Source organism: Apodemus sylvaticus, chromosome 2 (genome assembly GCF_947179515.1).
Source record: "Apodemus sylvaticus chromosome 2, mApoSyl1.1, whole genome shotgun sequence".
Taxonomy (NCBI): Eukaryota; Metazoa; Chordata; class Mammalia; order Rodentia; family Muridae; genus Apodemus; species Apodemus sylvaticus.
In genome coordinates this window covers 18,214,319-18,232,644 of record NC_067473.1, presented here as the reverse complement: position 1 = coordinate 18,232,644, position 18,326 = coordinate 18,214,319, and the positions used below count along the sequence as shown (strand labels likewise).

Genomic DNA, 18,326 nt, shown 5'->3' with positions numbered 1-18,326 from the left:
ATAAGTTTGGGTATGTTGTGGCTTCATTTTCATTAAGTTCTAAAAAGTCTTTAATCTCTTTCTTTCCTCCTTGACCTAGTTATCACTGGGTAGAGTGTTGTTCAGCTTCTTTGTGTATGTGGAGTCCCTTTTGTTTTTATTGTTAATGAAGACCAGCCTTACTCTGTAGTGATCTGATAGGATACATGGAATTATTATAACCTTCTTATACCTGTTGAGATCTGTTTTGTGACCTATTATATGACCAATTTTGGAGAAGTTACTATGAGGTGCTGAGAAGTTTCAATATGTCTCTGTTTAGTTTGGGTTTCCATGGTCTGTCCATTGATGAGAGTGGGATGTTGAAGTCTCCCACCCTCATTCAATAATACAACACTATTATTGTATGAGGTGCAATGTGTGCTCTGAGCTTTAGTAAAGTTTATTTTATTAATGTGGGTGCTCTTGCATTTCGAGCATGGATTTTTTTCTGTCATACAGACTTTTATTTTTATTTTTATTTTTTATTAGATATATTTTTATTTATATTTCAAATGATTTCCCCTTTCCAGGCTCTCCACTCCCCTAAAGTCCCATAAGCCCTCTTTCCTCCCCCTCTTCCCCCATCCACCCCTTCCCACTTCCTTGTTCTGGTATTGCCCTATACTGCTGCACTGAGCCTTTCCAGAACCAGGGGCCACTCCTCCATTCTTCTTGGACATCATTTGATATGTGGATTATGTCTTGGGTATTCCAAGTTTCTAAGCTAATATCTGCTTATTAGTGAGTACATACCATGATTGATTTTCTGAGACTGGGTTACCTCACTTAGTATGATATTCTCCAGCTCCATCCATTTGTCTAAGTAACTCAAGCAAATCAGTATCCTTCCTATACTCAAAGGATAAGCAGGCTGAGAAAGAAATTAGGAAAATGACACCCTCCACAACAGCCACAAACAATATAAAGTATCTTGGTGTGACTCTGACCAAACAAGTAAAAGATCTGTATGACAAGAACTTTAAGTCTCTGAAGAAGGAAATGGAAGAAGAACTCAGAAATTGGAAAAATCTGCCATGCTCATGGATTGGCAGGATTAATATAGTTAAAATGGGCATCTTGCCAAAAGCAATATACAGATTCAATGCAATACCCATCAAAATCCCAACTCAGTTCTTCATAGAGTTAGAAAGAGAAATTCTCAAATTCATCTGGAATAACAAAAAACTCAGGATAGCTAAAACTATTCTCAACAACAAAAGAACTTCAGGGGGAATCAGTATCCCAGACTTCAAGCAATACTGCAGAGCAATAGTGTTAAAAACTGCATGGTATTGGTACAGTGACAGGCAGGCGGATCAATGGAACAGGATTGAAGATCCAGAAATGAACCCACACATCTATGGTCACTTGATCCTCGACAAAGGAGCTGAAAACATCCAATGGAAAAAAAGATAGCCTTTTCAGCAAATTGTGCTGGTTCAATTGGAGGTCAGCATGCAGAAGAATGCGAATTGATCCATCCTTATCTCCTTGTACTAAGCTCAACTCCAAGTGGATCAAGGACCTCCACGTAAAGCAAGACACACTGAAACTAATAGAAAAGAAACTGGGGAAGACCCTTAAGGACATCAGTACAGGTACTTATGTCCTTCTTAAAGTCATCTGTCATCATCATGAGATGTGATTTTTTTAAATCAGAGTCTTGCTTTTCTTGTGTTTTGGGATATCCAGGGCTCCTTGTGGAGGGAGAAGTGGTTTCTGATGATGCCAAGCAGCTTTGGTTTCTGTTGCTTATGTTCGTGATCTTATTTCTCACCATCTGGTTATCTCTGGTGTTAGATGGTCTTGCTGTCTTTGGCTGTGGCTTATTCCTCCTTGGAGTCAGTAGTCTTGGGAGACCAGTTCTTTCCAGGAGAAATTTGGGTATGATGATCTGTGGCACAGGATCAGCTCCGGGTGCAGACAAAAACCAGAAGGATCCTGTCCCAGGCTGTTCCTTGGTTCCTGTATCCTCAGTGCTCTGGGAAGGTCCCTCTAGGGCCAGAAATTTGAACAGAAGTGGTGGTCTTACATGTCCTAACAGGTGTATTGGCACTCCTGAAAGGGCATCTCTCCTGGCAGTATTTGGTTATGGATCCCTGTGGCACAGGCTTGGTTCTGGGCACTGAGGTACAGGATTGACTCTGGGTGCAGATAGGAATCTGAAGCAGTTTAGGGATTATTAAGGTAAAATTTTAACACTTTTCTCAAAATTCTTAGGAAATATTACAAGGTATAAATGCTATTTATGAAAGTTTTAAAAAATTTATTCACATAGTATGTTTGATTGAGCTTAGTTATTGGGTAGCAATAACACAAATGGTAGTTGTTGAAAATGATATACAATACAGAAATCACATTGATTAGTATATTTATGTTTTATATTATACTTAATATCCTTAATGATTTATCTTTTAAAATTTAACTAGAACAAACATAAGATTCATTTTAAACAAAATTAAACCACAATCATGTGTATAAAATTGTCAATCTTAAATTTGTGTATTATTAATAATAATAATTAATAATAATAATAATAATAATAATAATATGTACTCTTCCAACACCAGAAGTTGACATGTACTTATTGTAAATAATAAACCCAATTTATTCTATGTGTGAAAGTAGGTTTTTATTTACTTAAAATTATTATTTTTCTAATTGTCAGGAGATTATATGGTATAAGTGAAGACTATATTTGTGAGGTTCTTATATTTTTGCATAAGGTCATGTTAGACATATGTCTTGATTTTCATATATATTGATATTATGTGATGATAACTTTGATTCAGAATTCTTATTGATACATTTAGGCAAAATTAGAATTAGCAGTAAGTAGAGTTATTTTCCTTAAAGTGTGTCTTTTTCCTAGGGAATCCCTGGACATATCAAGAAGGTAAGAGCTGAGGGGAAACAAAACTCCTACGAACCAATTTATGATAAAAATCATTCCCAATCCTGTGTTTCCCAAATAACAAATGATGTAAAAGATTCTGTAACTAACCTCAATAGTTTTGGATTTCAGGAAAGTAGACCAACAAATGACAGTTTGATGAAAGGGGACAAGAAACTATAAAACACATGGGTTGTTAATACAAGGATCATTTCCATTTATTGAAGCATCATTAAGTGCTGTTAGCTATATTTTAATCATCATTCTTATATATGAACTTTGTATTGAATTCTTCCATGAGTGGTTTTAATTCTATCTTAAAAGTTCAGGTCGGGGCTGGAGAGATGGCTCAGCGGTTAAGAGCACTGACTGCTCTTCCAAAGGTCCTGAGTTCAAATCCCAGCAACCACATGGTGGCTCACAACCATCTGTAATGAGATCTGATGCCCTCTTCTGGTGTGTCTGAAGACAGCTACAGTGTACTTACATATAATAAATAAATAAATCTTTAAAAAAAAAAAAAAAAAAAAGTTCAGGTCATTCTTAGTATATAAAATGCAATTTTTATTTGTCTGCTTTGGTCTTTATGATGCCTGGTTCTGATAGCTATTAACATACCTTTCAGAGTCATAAGCACTGCATACTCCCTATGACTATTGTCCCAAAGCTATGAATAGAGAGTTTTCCTCCATTTTTACCTGTCTTTGTCTTTTCTGTTCCTCTTTAACTGGCTAGGAATGCTATACTATGCTTGACAGAAGTGCCTAGACTAGAAAAACTTTTTTCTAGATCACAGAAGCTTTATTTTTAATGAGCATAATATCAACAACATGCTATTTAGTAATAAAAACATACACAATAGAACAGGATTTAATTATTAAATTTTCTCTTTTAGAATACATGTCAAGTGCTGAAAATATGGGAAAAGCTTCTGTATAAGATACAAGCACTTTAAACACGCATATTTTAACCCGGAGTGAATAAGGAAACATAAGTCATGTTTTCATGGTGGTATATTTTTCCCTTTGTCCTCTTTTGCTTTTCCATTAATTCTCTTTGTAATTGCACGGAAGTCCTGTAAAGTTTAAGAAAGAATTGTCAAGGACATCAGGAAATATTGGAAATACCACTGAATGGAGAACCAAGAGGTTCTAGTAACCTTTGAGGCCTGGAAAGTCTTTAGGGAGCCCCATGTCTATCTTGCCTGAAGGAATAATGACAGGACCATTTAGTTGGTGCTTCTTACCATCCTATTCCCTGCTTAATGAGCTATGGCAACTGGAGAGACATTAAGCTGTGAAATACACTGAAGTCACACAATGTAATCGTAAATAACGCAAAAAAAAAAATAGCCAATTATAATTGGAAGTAGCATTAAATTTTACAATGCTAATGAAAAGGATGGTTTATGCCCTTGCAGGTGATAGATTCTGTTTCCAAGACATGTTAAGATACTTTTTGCTGGAGAACAAGGAAGTGGCAATTGTTAACTTGGTGAGCAGAAATGAACTATTTTGGCTTGAGGCAAGTTGACCTGCCAGAGAAATGATAATGAACACAAGGGCGTGCTCCACACAACACTTCATTTTCTATTTTTATCCATGCACATGCATGGTACCTTAAGAAGTAATGTGCTCATGTGCATTTTTATAGTCATGTAGTGTTATGACAAATTGGAATTTAGTATTTATGACAAGAAGGTAATTGTTAGCTCTTCTCTTTTGCATGAAATAAAATCTGGAAAATGATTCACACTTGAATGAGAAATGTCAAGATGCTTATCTTCATATACTTTGATATTATATATTTTTAGGTGTTACTTAGTATTTAGTAGCTGTTAGCAGGATGAGGTATGATCCAATTTCTACTTAAATAATGATACTACTTCTTTTCATATTAGAAGCAAATTAGAAACACTTATATTAAACCAAAATAATTTATAGGAGAACTTAAATATGATAAACATGTGACTACACACACACACACACACACACACACACACACACACACATTTGGAATGGTATTATCCCATTGCAGATGTTAATCAATTTTTATTAACTATCAAATTTTCTTTTTTTCACTGACCAAATAATGCTGCTAATGGAATTTATGACTAACATCAAGCATGCACCTCCTCCTGAAACTGTTGTCAGTTTGGAACTGGCCTAAATTGTTATCATTTCCTTAGGCACATCTGTAAATGTCTTGTGTACTGATATACAAAGTAAGTTAACTTCTTTCTGTGGTTGTCTGATAGTAAGAATAATGCGTATGAGCTAGATTTATGAATAAAACCCTCTGTATGCCCAGGCTTCCTGTTCTACCCAGAGACCATATTTTCAATTTGATATGTAAGTGAATCACAGTGTAGGGAAGAGAAACAACCTAAAAAGTTGGATTGTATGGACACTTCATGGATTTCTTTTAGTTCCTATAGTCAAATTTGAAAGAAAGCTCACAGTTAAATACCACCAGGGTTTTTCCTCACTGATAATTTTTCTGACACACAGATCTCCCTAAAAAAATCAGAAATGAACCCATACAAATAAAGATTTATCCAATGTGTTGCCACTATCAAATTATAGAAAGAAGTTCCACTATCAAATTTATGTAAAGCAGTTAAGGGACCTTAAGAAAGCATAGCCCCATACTGCACAATATGCATGTCATACTTTATATGTCAATTATTTTCACATGATTAGCTTTAAAATTACAACCAAATACATATGACTCTCAACTCCCATACATAAAAAATGAACTTCATTCATTCTCAGGTGATAAGATGTCCCAAGATGATAAAGAAAACTGGGGGTTAATTCCCCCTCCCCATAGCCATTTCTTCAGCTTTTCAAACACTTTCCTTGAACTGCTTTCTTAAAGTGGTAATGCTGAAATTAGAAAGGCTTTCTGTGAAGACAGGTGTGGAATTCTCAGTCTGTTTCAGTCAATTTAAGATGATTTGGCTTGTATCAGTGAAGCACTCAAAACAGTTCGCAATATAGGCCTCAGGCAGACTGTCCACCTTTGGCCCAAACTTATCTATGCACTTCTCCCAGCAAAGTTCCATCATCTGGCACATTAGCTGTCGGAAGCAGTACTTCACTTCAATGAAGCGCTATAACCAAGAGTCCACAGTACTCAAACCCAAGCTGGAAGAGGAGGAGAAGAGGAATCCATCCTGGTTCAACCATGCGGGTCAAAGTGAACACAGAACCAACTCGCTGATCTTCAAGTCTTTGGGTGGTGGAACTGGAACAGTAAATCTTTTTAAAAAGACATTTTCAACGAATATATAGCATTCCTAGTAGGAGAAGTGTCTCCTCTCCTCCATCAGACATTCTTTGTCCCAGAATGTCTTAATATCATTAAGCTAATGTACTTTACAAATATATTTATAAGCTTTAAGTAATTATACTATGAAATATTTGTGTCATTTAAATAACAACATTTTAATTGTCTGCTAGAAGGTTTAAATTGTAAGCTGTCTCTCAAAGTTCTATACATTTTCCCCTGGGTGAATGCCTGTGTATAAAATCCATTCGGCTTTTCTTGTTTCTTTTGAGATATATTTGTGAGCAGTTAGTATATAAATAAAACATGAGAATCACAACTATAAAATTGCCATATGGGAAATCCCCTGGCCCCTTTGAATATCAGTTTTTAAAATATGGATAATTTTCTGCTGTTTTCGATTAGGTCCATTATCAGGTTTAAATTAGGTAATTTTATGTGAAAATCTTTTACAGATGCCATGAAGAGTTCAGAGATGGAAGGTGTTTTACTTTGGAGGTAAAGTCAGTAGGCACAAACAGATTTCATTTTCCTTTATATGATGCGTTAAGGTTATCGTTAAGGGAAGACATTCTGAGGTCTCCCCGAGTAGATGATAACCTGTTCAGTGTTCTGTATGTATTAATATTTAAACTGGACTCATGAGGTTTGCAAAATATATATTGGTCAACAAGGAGTCAGAAAATATTTAGTCTAAAATAGCATTGTGCAATCTTATTTGTGCAGGAAAAGGTAGAATGGCGTGCACATACACAAATATGAATTTTAAGATAATTGTTTTAAAGGAAGAGTAATTATGAATGAATAGTAATAGTGAACAATCCACACTGACATTTAGGCTTGAATCTGGAATTTCCTCCAGCCACAACACTTTGGAGACTTTAGGAAGTCTTGCTCTTGAGGGCACACTTTGCATGGTATACTGGGTGGGACCTGATCCTTTCGGTCTTCTTTATATTTGCTTCCTGCTCATGACATGGAGAGTTTTGTTCTGCCAATACCTCTTCTCTCGTTGCTATGTCACAAGTGCAAAACAATGGGGCAATCATCCTAGACCAAAACCTCGATGACTGCAAGAAAATCTGAATGTTTTCTTTGTGAGGTAACTGTCTCAAGTGCCTGTGACATTATTAGAAATCTAACAAGGCAGGTTCTTGAGGTGCATTTATTATAGGACTAATCTGAGTGTTCTTAGCTTTTGCACAAGAGAGATCAGTCTTTTCTATCTCGGCTATTTGGCCTCTCAGCCAGAGTTAACCTAGGAGATCACGTGAAAGCCATCAATATAAAAAGAAACCACAAAGAATACTGTTTGTAAAAGCTAAAGAATAATAATATCATGGTCGAAAATGAGAGTGCTCAAACACAGTGTAGACTTATTTCCCTTTCATTTGTAAAGCCATTCAGTGCCAGAGATATGCTTCTGGGCTACGGCTGAGGAAACTTCTCCTGCCTCATTTGTTTCAAGAATTTCAGATTATTATAAAACAATACCCAAAAGCTATTCTTTCTGGGTTTTGGTATACAAAAAAATATCTGGTGAGTGAAATAACTCATAAATACCTGGCATTAATGTACACAGGAGATAGAAAAATATTTCATGTAAGAGAAATTAATAATTAAGCAAGCCTCACTGATGTTCAGTCATAAACAGTGCCCACCATTGGTCATTTTTCAAAAGGGTTTTAGGAAACCTCATGGTCCTTAGTTTGGAATAAGAGATTTTAGTTATACTTTAATGTGATGAGAATTATCAATAGAAAATTTTATTTGATGCTAGGCATTCTTTGAGAATAAGCACAGATTATAGAAAACAGTAACACCTAGTAAGATACTGCTGAATGTAGTAATGCTATTTTAAATTGCAACAACCATGCCAAATATTACTTCTGATTCTTTGAGACAGTCATATACTAAATTTTAGTCTTTTACTAAAAATACAGATTGCAACAAATGTACTCACCAGTAGTGAGCACAAAAGTATTATATGAATATGTCAACATAATTACATTTATATTCTTGATAATGTTCCTGATTGCAGCTCATTGCTAAAGAGCTACTGTGTTCTTTCTGTTATGAGTTTGGTGTACATGAGGAATGGTGAGCTCTGGTTAAGGCAATCTCTTAAACTAAGAAATGCGCAGACAAATGGGCAGACAAACGAGCTAGCTGCACTAGGAAATTCAATATTTATGTGCTCAAGGATTATGGCTCAGTTAATTAAGTGACATGGTTGTGAATAAAATATAACACTTTATTTAGTCTAGTGTCTTTATAAGCATGTATGCTCCAGTATGGCCAGAGACACACGTTAGTTACTATGCCATAAATATTGACAATACTCCTTCCAATGTGAATACATATTTTATACACATTCATAGATTTGGGCTGATGTGAAGAAATTTTCATATTCTCAAATTATCAAATCCTTTTATGTGTCTATGGATATTATAATCTTGGTTCTATCACGCATTTCCTGTGTGGAGCTATTAGGAATCTAATTCTCTCTGAAATGAAAGTTTTAATATAATAGATCAATATATAAGGAAATATCAGTAAAATTGATAAGTGATCAATTTTACAGTGTTACACACACACAAGCTTCTTTAAACTGTAGGATAATTTCATTGATTGGATAGATTTTGTTGATCCCCTTTTACTGATGGAAACAGACATTATAAGATTTAATACTATGTAGCGAATTAGTGTTATTACCATTACCAACACTCCAAATATTCCTCTCCGTTACTTTTCAAGGGCTTGCTGCTTATAGCAACTTAATGCTCACATAATAGTTTTTTCTGGTTAAATTTTGTCAGTTTTATAATTTTAAAATTTACTCTTTGCCAAGAATAGCAAGCAGGCAAGGGTTAGTCTCATTACAGTTCTTTACAGTGTGGATTACCTCCAGGTTTCCTTAACTATCTCAGTATGTGTTTATTGGTCATTGTAGCAAGTACTATGTACAATGAAATTGGCTAAATTCTAGGCTGCATGTGAAGGTCTGAAAAATACTTTTTAAAATGACAAGTGTAAGAAACCAGAAGGTAACTGGAAGATAAAATTATAATTTACTAAAACCAGATTTATAGTAGTGTCCCGCTGAGATTTCATGATAGATAATTTAGTTTGTGGTTTGTTGCTTTTGTTTTGTTTTTTTGGGGGGGGGTTGTTTGTTTTTTGTTTTTAGTTTTTCGAGACAGTGTTTCTTTGTGTGTCCTGGCTGTCATGTTCACTCTGTAGACCAGGCTGGCCTGCCTCTGCCTCCCAAGTGCTGGCATTACAGGTATGTGCTACCATGCCCTGCTGATAATTTAGTTTTCAAGAAAGCATTTAACTATTTTTTAATTCTGAAGGATAAATGGACTAAATTGATAATATTATTAGTACCATTCACACATGTATAACTAGTTAATAGGAGTTATGATTAATGACAATCTATATAGATGTGTGGGGAATTTTAATGCTTTGTTTTGAGCTTACAAAGTAGTTTTATTTGAAATGGCCTGTCTTTATTTAATTTGTTGTGCAACCAGATGGCTACAAAGACAAACTGCACACACAGACACTCTTATGCGTCCCCACCAGTACAACACAAAATGCAATGATAATTTCTTCTTAGGCCTTTCTTTTCGGACATGAAGTGTGATGTTTATCATGAGTAAAATTTAAAAGAAAACACCAAGTTTTAGGCAGATTATAAAATTAGTAAGTTCTGTTCTCCAAACAGTGAGGGTTCTTCTTGGTTAGCAATTAAATAGCTTGCAATATAATGGGCAAGTAACAAAAATAAACTGTCTTTAAAATGTTTTATGCTTAAGAAATATACCATAAGTAAGTCATATATATCTTTTAGCATACATTCATGAGCTTTGTGGTATTATTCCTTTTTCTGAGACACAAGAGAGATCCATCTATATCTCTATGGTGGGCTGTAGTCTGAGCTTCTATATTCCTGAAAACCTTAAACAGCTTGAGTATGAATTCCTGAGTGTAGGGCTGGAGCCTTTTGCAAAAGGGAGATTTGTAAAGATCTTCTGGTGTAATATTATTATTTGTACACATTTTCAGTGCAGAGGTACTGTCTATAATCTGTGCATGGAAGTTTTCAGAAATGATTGGATGACTGGGACTATAAATCATCCTGTTGGATCATTTCTGTGTTGTCCTGGTTCCTCTTGGGACTTTGATCATTCTGGAAGCTTGCTTTTCACATAACACTGATATATTCATACAGTGAATTTATATTTATATTATACATATAAAATCTATATAAAATCTTGACAACATGATATAAAGATATCCTAAAAATTCACAAAAATAAACTGTCTTACTGCATGGTTTTAATTTCTGTAAGGATTTAAGTTATAACGATTGTTTCTTCATGAAGTTACAAAAGAAACTGTCATAAAAGATAAGCTAAATTTTTAAATGTTTCTTGAAATATATTTGAAATTTAAGATGATGAAATTGTCACTCCTTTTTTTCTATATTCTTTGTTTACATTCCAAATTTTTCCCTTTTCCTTGTTCCCCCTCCCCATAAGTTCCATAAGCCCTTTTTCCTCCGCCTATTCCCCAATCAACCCCCTCCTACTTCTCTGTCCTGGTACTCCCCTACATTGCTCTATCAAGCCTTTCCAGGACCAGGGCCCTCTCTGTCCTTCTTCTTGGGAATCATTTGATATGTGAATTGTGACTTGGGTATTCAGAGTTTCTGGGCTCATATCCACTTATTAGTGATTGCATTCCATGTGTGTTCTTTTGTGACTGGGTTACCTCACTTAGGATGATATTTTCTAGATCCAACCATTTGCCAAGAATTTCATAAATTCATTGTTTTTAATTGCTGAGTAGTATTCCATTGTGTAAATATACCACATTTTCTGTATCCATTGCTCCTTTGAGGGACATCAGGGTTCTTTTCAGCTTCTGGCTATTATAAATAAGGCTGCTATGAACATAGTGGAGCATGTGTCCTTATTGTATGCCGGGGAATCCTCTGGGTATATGCCCAGGAGTGGTATAACTGGGTCCTCCGGAAGTGTCATGCTCAGTTTTCTGAGGAACAGCCAGACTGATTTCTAGAGTGGTTGTACCAGCTTGCACTCCCATGAGCAGTGTGATAGTGTTCCTCTTTCTCCACATCCTCGCCAACACCTGCTGTCTCCTGAGTTTTTAACCTTAGCCATTCTGACTGGTGTGAGGTGAAATTTCAGGGTTGTTTTGATTTGCATTTCCCTAAAGACTAATGATGTTGAACATTTCTTAAGGTGCTTCTCAGCCATTAGAAATTCTTCAGGTAAAAATTCTTTATATAACTCTGTACCCCATATTTAATATGGTTCTTTGGCTTTCTGGAGTCTAAATTCTTGAGTTATTCTTAAAGCAGCCATCCCTAGTGTTGCCCAAGTAGTAGAGACTTGTCTTTCAGATCCACTTTTATCTGCCTCTGTCATATTATTAGGACCAGGGAGGCCAGAAACCATGAGAGTCAGTGGTAATTGTACAAATTTGGAACTTTATAAGAACCAGAAAAATCACTGGGAAAACTAAAATGCCTTCTTGATGTTTTGCTTGTTACCCATGCTGGTCTCCAGCATCAATGTAGCTGAGTAACCTTGAAATTTTTATTCTTTTCCTCCTCTTCCCAGAGTCATCGAAGTGTGCAGTGCTGGGGCTAAACTCTTGGATTCACTGTGAAACTATAAACAGAGAGAATTTGCAAATGGCTAAAGACCTATTTAACTAGAAGTTCCTACATGCTATGCTTCTTTGTGGAAGGTAATTAATTGACAACTTTTTAACTGATTTCAGATAAAAGGCTCCATCAAATGATCTGTTCCTCTCTGTTCTGACTCTCTCTAAGTCATTTAATTATTTTGGCATTATAAATTTTAAATGATTAAAAGATTATAGTTTGATATTCTAGATCTTTTAATTTTGAGATTGATGTTCTCTGAAACTAGAGATTACCAGACAGTGTTTAGTTAAATCTGTGCCACAATTATCTTTATATAATTTACAAGATGAGCTAAGAATAGTTTTCACATGTTCAAAAAACTAAAAAAATCATACTAATAAATCTATAACTCAAATTTTAGCATGCACAGGAACATAACATTCCACTCATGAGGATTCTATTTTTGTTGCTTTCATATTCTAAAATGCAAAATCGATTAATTTCAGTGCAGTTCTTATGATCTTCAAAATTTTTGCTCTAATGCTTTACTGCAGACACTCGCTGCTTCTTGTCATGGTTTATTGTGTATAGTCTGCTGTATGTGTTCAGAAACAAATCCTTATCATCATCTCCTAGAAATGGGACTGCGAATTGATAGTACAACATCTTTAAGGTATAAATAGTTGAACACACAGATATGGATTATAAACTGACATAGATGGACAAAATAGCATTATCTTCAGTGTTCTGAATTCATTTTAGCTATGTGCTGTTCTGACTGAATTAAACACTACAAGGAAACACTTTCTGAAAACATTACAAGTACACATAGTGAAATACAAACTTATAGTATGAATTTAAAATAATGAGATTTTTTTCCAATGTAGCATTGAATTATTAACATTAGGCACTTCTATAAGACATCACATGTGAAAACTTTTATGTCTACTGTGTAGAAGTTTTGTTCCTAAAACTCATTGTTTTATTGAATGAGAACTAAATACAGAGGAAGGCAAACTGTTGGGCTCCTCACTCTGAAAGAAACTTGACACTTAAATGTAAGGCTAAGGCTAGATCACCCGAATGTGGGCCAAACTCAAAATCTTTTCATCTCTGTCTCTATTTCTGTATTATTTGATGCCATTGTGTCTTTGAAGAAAATGTAAATAGTTCCACAACATATAAAATCTTAGCTATTTGACTCACAATTTCCAAAGGATCTAAAATTGCTGACCCTGCTTTCCATGTAGAATTCTGAGGTAGCTATAGAGCTGTCCTCAGCTGTCCTACAGCCTCCATTGCTACTGTCTACCTTGTCTTAGTTGGCCTTTCCTCTGGGCCCTGCAAGGCAAATCACTGAAAAGGGAATGGAAGGGAGTATGAGTCACAGACAGCATTTGTCTGCCAGACACATCTGAAAAGAACAGGGCATGGCATTTTGCTACATTGAGAAAAATATCAGTGAAAAGACAAAAACACAGTGCCATTCCTGCCCTCTAAGCAGAAGAAGATTTGATACTGATGTAATCAATTGCAGACAGAAAAAAATACACATGAAATCATTATGTAGATCTTGCTTATGTAACCTAATTGCTGATATTTCATGGCCTTAGCTTCTTTGTCATAAATAGAAGACTCCTGTGGCAAACATCCCAGTCTTCTGATACTTGCAATCTCTCTGCCCCTCCTCTGATCCTTGGGCGCAGGAGTTGTACTGTAAATGTGCCAGTTACAGCTGTCCATTTCACAGTTCGTTGTTCTCTCTGCATTTCTGACCAGTTGCAGGTTTCTGTAACAGTATTCATCTGCTAAAGAAGGAAGTTTCTTTGAAGTAAGTCAAGAGATACACTTACATGTGTGTATAAGGATCTATATTGAGAATGCAGTTAGAAGTTGTAATGATTTTGGAAAGTGGCAGTAGCCAAAGCAAATTTCAACAATACCTAGCAATAAAAATGAAAACATCATGAATAAAAAAGCATGTAACATATACAGCCAATAATCATAGGATAACGTGTCTTGAAAACACATTTATTAACAAACAGGAACATTAGTATGGTAACCATTGCAGTTAAATGAAACATAAGAAATCATTGTTTTAAATTTATGAAAAGCTTAAAACATTGTGTTGCTAGTTTTATGTCAAGTTAAGAGAAATCAGAAAGGAGGGAATCTCACTTGATTTCTCACTTGCTGCCTCCCTAAGATCTAGACGTAGGGCATTTTATTAATTAGTAATGAATGGAGAAGTGTCCAGGCCATTGTGGGTTGTGCTATTCTGGGCTGCTGATCTTATGTTCTATAAGGAATCCGGCTGAGAAAGCCACGGCAACAAGGCAGAAAGCAGCATTCCTTCAGGTCCTCTGCATCAGCTCTCCCTCCAGGTCCCTGTCCTGTCTGAGTTCCTGTCCAAGTTCGTTCAGGGATGAATGGTGATGTGAAATGGGAATTCAAACAAGCCCTTTCCTCTTCAAGTGGCTTTGGTCATGGTGTTTCATCCCAGCAATGGTAACAACTGGTTTTTCTTTTCTATGTTGGCCCCAGTTCCTAAATAATGGCACAGAAGCTTATTTATGAATGAATGCCTGGGCCTTAAGTTACTCTTGTCCCCTAACTAGCTCTTAACTCAATTAACCTGCTTTTACTATACTATATATGCCACATGGCTGGTTCAACCTCCTCCAAGTCTGGTGGCAATTCCTCCCATGACTGACTAAATTTCAGAGTTCCCTTCTCTCTGCTGGATGTTTCACCTTCTAATCCAGCCTCAGTTTATTGGCCCTCAGATTTATATCGACAGGTAATGCTTTTACACAGTGTACAAGATATTCTCTCTATGTCTCCTCCTTTTAGTCCAATAAAAGGCTCTTTCTCTAACATCAATAAACTATATGCAATAAGAACATTTATGAAAACTGTCAGGTAAGAATCACATTCACAATGTCCAGTCCATTTATATTTGACAAATACTCTATGGATAAAATACTCTATTATCTAATCTATCTTGATGAGTTCAAATTTCTGTACTAAAATCATTATTATAACTAGCACTACCAACTTAAAAATATCTTCTTAGACCTTAAAACATTTTCTTAAATACTAAACAACTTAATCATGAGACTATAACTATCTAGTGTTAACCCCATTAGAGATTCTAGAAGGATAAATATTACCCAAGTAAACAGGAAACACAGAGGAAGTAGCTTCCAAAACTATAGAAATGGTAGAGGTTGCTGGCTACCTGGACACACTCCCAAGGTTCCTCTGCAACTTTGGAACATCTATCTTTGGCCTTCTGGCCCCAAATATCTGAGAGACTTGTTGTAAAGTAAGAATTATAAAGTAGGAAATAGGCCTAGCTTGTCAAACTTCCCTGTATCCCAATTGTCCAGTTTGGACAGTATACTGTCAGCAGTTGAGGTGTGTGTGTGTGTGTGTGTGTGTGTGCATGTGTGTGTGTAGTGGCAGCTTTCACATATTTGAAGCAAACTCCATAAGTATGTTCTTAGATGCTCAGCATCTTTTTTGAAGTAGAAAAGGATGTTGTCAGGAGTAGACATGGCTCACAGTCATGATTAGTCTTATGTTAATAAGGCATCTTTAAATGCCATATTCTGTAGATCTCTGAGGCTTTTGGTGATTATCTATCTATTTGTGGTATATCTGAATAGGCAAATGTTGTTTCTAGCTAGCCACTATCTGTTTAACTTTGAAAACATTCACAGGATGCTAAATAAAGTTTATTTCTGTAACTAACTAAACTGGTACCTAGCATGACCACATATTTGATTGATTGCCTACTTACTTGAATTTCTTAATTTTCCCGGACAGTTTGCAATAGCAGCTTTCAAGGACTAAAGCTTTACATTGCACTCTAAAATGAGTTGCATAGGTAGAATACTTTAATACTCCACATAGGCAGAGTTGAGACATATATAAAATATGTTATAGCAAACTATAATCTTAATTTTGTATCAATATAAAAACCCGTACTAAATGTAAAACATATAGATTGTTGTTGTCTTTTAGTCTAAAAGTAGATTCAATTATCTACCCTTTTATCCTAATTAGTTTATACTATTTTATGTGTGCCGCATGTCTTAGTTTCATACATTTGACTTCCTCTGGGTCTAGATGAGATCTCTCATGGCTGATTAAATCCCAGAGTTCCTCTCTTTCTCTTCTCTCTGCCAGACTTCCCACCTTCTAATCCTGACTCAGTTATTGGGCATCAGATTTTATATTGATATGTGATGGTTTTATACACATTTGTGGATGAGATTATCCCTACAGATAGCAACCATAACTGGGACAAATATGATATGGACTTTAAGAAGATTGTGCACATATGAAGATGAAGAAATAGCAGAAGTAAGGGCATTTGAATGTTAAATTTTACAAAATACATACCATATTTTACTAATACTGACAGTATTTATTTTCTTCTATGGTGGAAATACTTACATTTTTGGTCTTACACTTTGAATATTTGTGAGAATGAAAGACTGGCATATAAACAAGCCTTTGTCCATGGAAGCATTTTTGTAATCACATCATTTATGTATTTTATTATTTATAACATTTATTTAAAATCAATTTACATAATTAATAATTTTGAAAAGATTTAAAACCTTAGAAATTAAGGAATCATTATAGCAAAAGGACACATTATTATTTAACACATGAGATAATAATCAACCTTTTTTTCTTCAAACTGATTATGTAATTATTAAAAAGTGAACTGCACCCAAAGATGCTTTGTAATCAAGTAGCTGGCTAGACGCCTTTTGCTCTGCTTTGATAATAAGTGGCAAGGAATTGCTGATCTAATGTTATAACTGAGCCCTGTGTGCCAAGAGCTTATGAGTTGCATAGATGGGCTCAAGGACTTATTGTTCCACATCCAGAGAACTAGAATCTTATGGCTCCAGGCCTGAGAGGAAAGAGATTGGAGATGCTAGGTGTTGAGTTTGACAGCTCAAGGTTTGATTGCCACTGGCTAGGTCCTTACTATCTAGTATAATCCTTCACCTTTCTCAGTAGGACTTAGTTACAGCACAAAAACCTTGTGTGTTGAGATCCAGGGTTCTTAGTGTGGTTTTGCCCCATCTATTGTGAGAGTAAAGGTCATTCTCAGCAATCAGACTGATGCCATACCAGAAAATGTGGACACCACTCTGAAGGGCCTCATAGTCATTGTGAAGGGCTCCATGGGGAATTCTGCAGAGGAACTTCAACCTTTCCTTCTAAGGAGATGTGTCTTCTTGGAAAGAAAAAGAAGCCCTTGGTTGACAAATGGTAGGATAACAGAAAGGAACTGGTCAGAACCATCTGCAGTCATGTTCAGAACACGATCAAGGGTGTTACACTGGGCTTCTGTTACAATATGAGGTCTACGAATGATCACTTCCCCATCAATGTCTTTATTCAGAGGAAAGGGTCTTTGGTGGAAATGTGAAATTTCTTGGGTGAAAAATACATCCGTAGGGTTCAGGTGAGGACAGGTTGCTTGTCCTGCCTCTCAAGCCCAGAGGGATGAATTAATCCTTGAAGGAAATGATATTGAATTTGTTTCAGATTCAACAGCTCTGATTCACTGAGCCACAACAGTTAAAATGGGGATATCAGAAAGTTTTGAACGGCATCTATGTGTATGAAAAGGGAATAATACAGAAGACGAGTAAGTGTTAAGTTACCCAGCTCCAGAAACAAGATCCTCATTCCAAGTATAATGAGGGATCTTTAAGGTCAATAAAAGACTTACATATTTAAAACAAATAAACAAACAAAGAAACAAAGAAGCCAACAAGCAAACCAAAATAGCTAGTGTGATATCTCTGGAATCTCAGGTGGTTAGAAGAACATTTAGACTGATCCTCTTTGTCTTTGGTGTCAGGTCCTTTGGCCCTCAGGGCTTGGTAGATCACTGCTACTCTTTTAATGACTGGAACTCATAGCTTTGTTATCTACACTTTCTGCCCCTTGGCTTTACCGGGAAACCTTCTAGTAAGCCTATTGACAAAGCTGAGTGCTATCAATGTTATTGCCCTTACCATACGAGGCAGTTTGCAGTCCACAGTTTTCTTTTGTTTGCATTAATTCTGATCTAGTAGTGTTAAAAAAGACAAACCAAAATAAAACAAAAACACAACAAAAAGAAAACAAACAAACAAAAAAACCCCAAAACACCAAACCAAACCAAATCATATAAAAACCCAGAAAGACAAACTAAGGTAAACAAACAAACAAAAATATCATACACATAATCTCTTCATTATGCAGAACACTGTAACACAGGAGTCAGCATAGGAGTGGTTATTTACCAGCTTACTTGACCATGAGCTGAGCAAGTTAGCTTATAGACCCATAGGCCTTAGTAAGTGTTTGTACAAATCCTTGTAATCCTTAATATAAATCAGTGGCTGTGTTTGCAACAAAA

General features: G+C 35.7%; 2 pseudogenes; one reads left to right on the top strand and one right to left on the bottom strand.

The window, feature by feature from the left end:
• Window positions 1-5,762: 5,762 nt before the first annotated feature.
• On the bottom strand, window positions 5,763-7,121 carry LOC127677258 (mitochondrial import inner membrane translocase subunit Tim8 A-like; annotated as a pseudogene).
• Window positions 7,122-7,271: 150 nt separating this feature from the next.
• On the top strand, window positions 7,272-17,578 carry LOC127677257 (60S ribosomal protein L9-like; annotated as a pseudogene).
• The last annotated feature ends 748 nt before the right edge of the window (window positions 17,579-18,326 follow it).